The sequence below is a fragment of the Silene latifolia genome, chromosome 1, assembly GCF_048544455.1.
Source record: "Silene latifolia isolate original U9 population chromosome 1, ASM4854445v1, whole genome shotgun sequence".
Lineage (NCBI taxonomy): Eukaryota > Viridiplantae > Streptophyta > Magnoliopsida > Caryophyllales > Caryophyllaceae > Silene > Silene latifolia.
In genome coordinates this window covers 132,126,101-132,131,913 of record NC_133526.1, presented here as the reverse complement: position 1 = coordinate 132,131,913, position 5,813 = coordinate 132,126,101, and the positions used below count along the sequence as shown (strand labels likewise).

General features: G+C 41.0%; 1 non-coding gene across 1 annotated transcript; it reads right to left on the bottom strand.

Moving 5' to 3' along the window:
* Positions 1-1,334: 1,334 nt before the first annotated feature.
* LOC141618586 (small nucleolar RNA R71) lies at positions 1,335-1,441 on the bottom strand. The gene has a single exon (XR_012531436.1). It is a non-coding gene; the product is annotated as a small nucleolar RNA R71 (small nucleolar RNA).
* Between the last annotated feature and the right edge of the window lie 4,372 nt (positions 1,442-5,813).

Here is a 5,813-nt window from a genome sequence, read left to right as displayed (position 1 = left end):
TGCTTGCTTGTTTTGATCTCAACTCATGCACATGTTATATTTGATGAAATGCTAAGCCTATGAATCCTTGCATTTACTATCATCTCCTATCTTTTCAATGAGACTTGTAAGACATAACCCAACTCGAGTCTCATTAGACCATGCATGTTGTTGAGTAGGGAAGACTAAGTCGACTTGTAGGTGTTGTACAATCTAATCGATTCGGCTCCGGGACCCAAACTTTCCTAGGATTGTAAGATATAACACAACTCAATCCACCACAACAATAATTGCTTGCTTATAATTTGAGAACATGTTTGTATGATCATATCCCATCATTCCCCTATGATCCCATGACACCCTAGTGCCTTTAATCAATTGTTTACACCCCTTTTTATTCATCTTGCTTGTTTATTTTCATTGTTATTCTAGTTTAGTAACCTTCTACATCAACCCAATTTGTGAGACCCCTTAGACACCACTAGTTACAATAGAAATCTCATTTCAACTCCCGTCCCTTGGGATCCAACCTTTACTTGCCTCTTTACTAATTGTAGAGTTGCTTGTTAAGCTATAAATTGTGTTTTGATTCGACCGTGACCAACGACCACATCTATTTATTTGTGAATACTAAACGGACTCGATCAAAAATGGCGCCGTTGCCGGGGACGGTGTTTGTTTGATTTAGATTTCCTTTTTGTTATTAGTTGTGTCTTTCTTCGCCTTGAGGAAGTAAAAATCCTCAAGGTTTTTTCTAATTGTTTTTGAGTTGTTTGATATTTTGCATGTCTAGAAGGTTACAAAGTGATTTGTTACCTTTTGACCGTGAAATCGAAAGAACCTTGACGAACAATAGGAGACTTGTTAGGAGGAATTTGAGAGGTGTTGGTGAAGTTGTTCAACCCACTAGTGAGTTTGTCAATCCTTTCGCAATAGAAGGAGAAAAAAACCCATTACACAATATCCCACAAAATCCACCTACAATGCCAAAATTCTCGTCACACTCCGTACCCACCGAGGATAATCTACCAAATGGTACTCCTACACCGCAACATCTCACCGGAAATTTTATTGCCAAGTCCGCCTTCATCCAACTAGTTGAGAGGAGCCAATTCGGGGGAATGCCTAGTGAGGACCCTCATTCTCATATGGAAACCTTTTGCGATTATTGTGATGCTATCTCTCAAACGGGCGTGACTCAAGACCAAATAAGATGGGTCTTATTTCCTTTTTCCTTAATCGGCACCGCAAGGCAATGGTTGAAGGGCCTTGATAAGGCCACCCTTGGAATAGATTCTTGGAAGAAGTTGGCTCTAGCTTTCTACAAAAAATTCTACCCACCGGAAAAGACCAACATGCTAAGAGCTCAAATTACGGGTTTTAAGCAAAGGGATGAAGAGTCTTTGTATGAAGCTTGGGAGCGGTTTAAAGGTATTTGTCGCTCATGTCCTCACCATGGACTTAGCGAATGGTTTTTGGTGCAACAATTTTGGAATGGTTTATATGAAGATTCTAGGAACATTCTCAATATGGGATCAAATGGAATGTTCACCGAAGTTGATGACAATCAAACATGGAACAAGATTGAGGAAATGGCGGTCCATAATTCACAATATAGTAGACCTCGCAAGGCTACTAGAGGAGGAAAGCATGAAGTGGACTCCGTTACTCAATTGGGTGCTCAACTTAGTGCTCACATTGACACAATCAACTTGAAGTTTGAACAAGCTATGGCTAGACTTGAGGAAAACTCAAAATCATCGAAGCATCATGTCAATGCCATGACGGCATCCTCATCAATCCCAAGTGGGATATGTGAGAATTATGGAACTTTGGGTCATGACCCAAGTGAGTGTAGGGGAACAACCGAACAAGTTAATGCTTTCCAAGCTTACAAAAGTGGTACCCCTTATTCAAATTTTTACAATGAAAACACCAAGTTCCATCCAAATCTCTCATACAAGAGCCAAAATGTTCAAAACCCTCAAACAACATACACTCCACCACCCATGAGAAACCAAAATCAAAGACCCTTTTACAATCAAAACCAAGGTTACCAAAATCAAAATCCATACAATCACCAAAATGACCAAGGCTTTGATGTCCAAAAAGCGGTCCTCCAAATGCAAAAGAATCAACAAGAATTTTTCACCCAAATGCAAAAAGATAGCCAAGCAAAAGAAACCACCATCAACAACATTCTAGCTCACACCAAGATGTTGGAAACACAATTGACTCAACTAGCATCTTCAAGCTCACAAAGACAAAAGGGGCAATTACCACCTCAAAGTAATCCCCCTAGACATGAAACAGTTAGTGCCATTCACTTGAGAAGTGGTACAAGGTATGAGGCACCGAAGAAGCAAGTTGAGGATGAAGTTGTGGAAGCTAGTGAAAAGGAAGAAATTGTGCAAAACTCCAAAGATGGAGAATCATCAAAAGAAGAAAGTTCAAAGAAAAATGAAGACAAGGCCAAAGAGAAGGAGCCCATTGTGATTAGACGTCCTTTTCCAAGTCGTCAAGCCAAGCCCAAATTTGATGATCAACTTGGAAAGTTCATGGAAATTGTGAAGAATTTAGAAGTCTCAATTCCTTTCACGGAATTAATCAACCACGTTCCGGCCTATGCAAAGTACATGAAAGATATCCTCACAAAGAAGAAGTCGATCCGGAAACTTGAGACTATCGCCTTCACTAAGGTGAGTAGTGAAATACTTCAAGGGAGTTCACCTCCAAAGTTAAAGGATCCGGGAAGCTTCTCAATACCGTGTACCATTGGCGACACGACGATCAACAAAGCCTTATGTGACCTAGGGGCTAGTGTGAGTGTCATGCCGTACTCGGTAAGTAAAAGGTTGGGAATGGGAGAGCTTAAATGCACCAACATCACACTTCAAATGGCCGATAGATCGACGAAGACACCATTGGGGATATGGGAAGATGTCCCCGTGCGAATTGGGAAGTTTTTCATCCCGGTGGACTTTGTCATTGTTGATATGGAGGAAGATTCCAACATTCCAATCATCCAAGGAAGACCTTTTCTACACACCGCGGGTGCGGTGATTGATGTGAAACATGGAGAGCTCACTCTAGAAGTGGGAGATGAAAGCCTAACTTTTAATCTTGACAAGACCATGAGAGCTCCTCGTTTGCATGAGCCATGTTTCATGATTGATCATTATAGCCAAAAAGATGAAAGGAAGAAATCAGAACTCCAATGGAGGAAGAAAATTGAAGATGCTCCATTCAAAGAGCAAGTGAATTGTGACAAGGAAAGCTTGCAAAGCTCATCAAAATCAACCAAGGAAGAAGAGGATGGCCTCATTGGCCAAGAGAAGAAATTGGGAGGGTTGTCTCCATCTAAGCAAGAGATTTTCAATGATCAACTCAATGAAGTTTGTGGTCTTTGGGACGACGAGTTTGAAGGGATTTTTAATCCCTACATTGGACATGCCATCGATCATGATCAACAACAAGGACTACGGTCTATTGAGGACCTCTACCATAATAATGAACAAGCTTTTGATTACTTCTTCAAGGTGTTGAGCAACATCAACAACACCTTGAACATGCCCCCTTGACATCTCATCAAGAATGAGAGTTTGGTGGAGTCCTCCCTAAACCACCACTTGTAAATATTTCCAACTCCCTAACTTACATTTCAATTCTTGTATTGCATTTTTGTCATTTTTGGATTTTTATTTACTTTGATCAAAATAATTGTCATGTAAGAGAGAAGTGAGGGAGGGACTAACAACTTCAATTGATGTGTAGTGCTTTACCTTAGTGTGGGGATGGGAATTGCCTAGGCTATCCATGCCTTAGTAATGCCCCCACAATGAAGAACACAAGCCTTGAAGAAGAATGGAAGAATGGTAAAGGGAAATGCATTGTGCACGAATGAAATGAATCCGGGTACAAAAGACCAGAATCCGAGCGGATTCCCAAAAATCCGCCCGTCTTATGCAATCCGAGCGTCCTGCAGAGAAGACGCCCGTCTTGAACTGAGCTGAAATTTGAAATTTTTCTGACTGTTAAAGAATCCGAGCGGATTCCCAGAAATCCGCCCGTCTTGAAGAATCCGTCCGTCTTGAAAAAAAGACGCCCGTCTTTGCAGCTGAGGAAAACAAGCAAAAATCTCTGGACTGAAATCCGTCCGTCTTTGAAGAAATCCGCCCGTCCCGTGTTTAGTAAATCCGAGCGGATTGTACCAAATCCGCCCGTCTTTAGGCGAGCTTTTGCAAAGATTGAAGAAGCAGAATCCGCACGGATTGAGCCTAATCCCCACGGATTGTCCCTGCAGTTTTGAAAATTTCGGCCTCTTTATAATCCCTCTCACCTTCATTCATTCATTCATTCATTCATAAACACTACCCACAACATCAAAACCCTCATCCTCTCCATCATAAAAACAAAAACCCTCAACAACATTCAACAAAAACAAATCAAACCACCCTTCCAACAACAATTTAATCACCCCTTCTTCAACAAAAATCAAAACCAAGAACAAAATCTTCAACCTTTGAGTCGATTTTTGTTTTCATAAAGGTAAAGCCTTTCACCTTCAAATCGATTTGGGCATCCTACAATTAGAAGATTTTTCACTCTTTTCTTGGTTAAGCTCATCAATGGCAAGGACTAAGGGTGCAACAAAAGCAACCAAGGCACCAAAGGCTAAGGCACTCTCACAAAGGCAAAAGGCTCTTCAAACAAAGAAAGCTTTGGCTATGGTGGTGGCAACACCAAACTTGGAAGTGCAAGAACAACAACAACCTTCTATGGGACCATCAACATCTTCTACTCCGGTAATTAATCAACTTTTGCATTATCCGAAGGTAACTTTTATTTCTGATACCCATAGAAATACCTTTGTCAAGTTTGCTATGAAATCTTTTCAATCCACCAAATTCATATGTGAAGATACCTTGGAAAAATTGGGTGTTCTTGAACAAACAAAAGCCGTTTTCAAAGCCATGGGGTTGAAGAAATTGTTTGAAACAAAGGAGTTGACATACCCCTCACTTGTCTTGGAATTTTTAAGTTCTTTGAAAGTCACCAAAGTTGAGAATAGAGAAAATCTCGAGTTTCGTCTAGCTAACGTTAGTAGACGCATTACCTTTACGGAATTACGTGAAATTTTGGGTCTTAGCGATGAATCGAGTTATCTTAAGCATTATGGAAAGTATGACCCCGAACCTCTTTGGGAGGCAATCTCCGGAAAGAAATTTGAGGATTTTCATGCATGTCGTGCTCTTTTGGTCCATCATCCGGGCATAAGAGTATGGCACAAGGTTGCGGGAAATACCATAATTGCTAGGAAAGACACCAATCATTTCACAAGACTCGATTTTATTCTCCTTGAATCGGCTTTGAATATCGGAAGAATTCACACCAAGCCTTACAATTCTTTGAGGCTATTGGTTGATAGATGGCTTAATGTTGATAATGGGAAGAAGGGCACGACCGTTATTGTCAATGGCGGGCTAGTCACGGTCCTAGCTAAGCACTTTGATCCTAATTTCAATAAGGATAAGAGGTACAAAGCAAAGGGAGGTGGCCATCTTATTGATATGCACATCATGATTCACAAGTTCAAGTGGGTTGCCCATAACCCCCTTGACACTAAATATGGATGGCTAACTAGTGAAGCTAGATCGTTCACCTTGCCTTCAAAGATTTGTCCCCTAAGCGTCCACCGGACAAACTACCTACTTCCCCTTTCCGAAGAAGCCGAGTATATCATTCAACAACAAAAGGGTGATCTTGAGACCCCCTCCTCTTCCATTGTCATACCACCTTACCCCTTTGAGTATGAAGAGTTAAAGCCGGAAGGA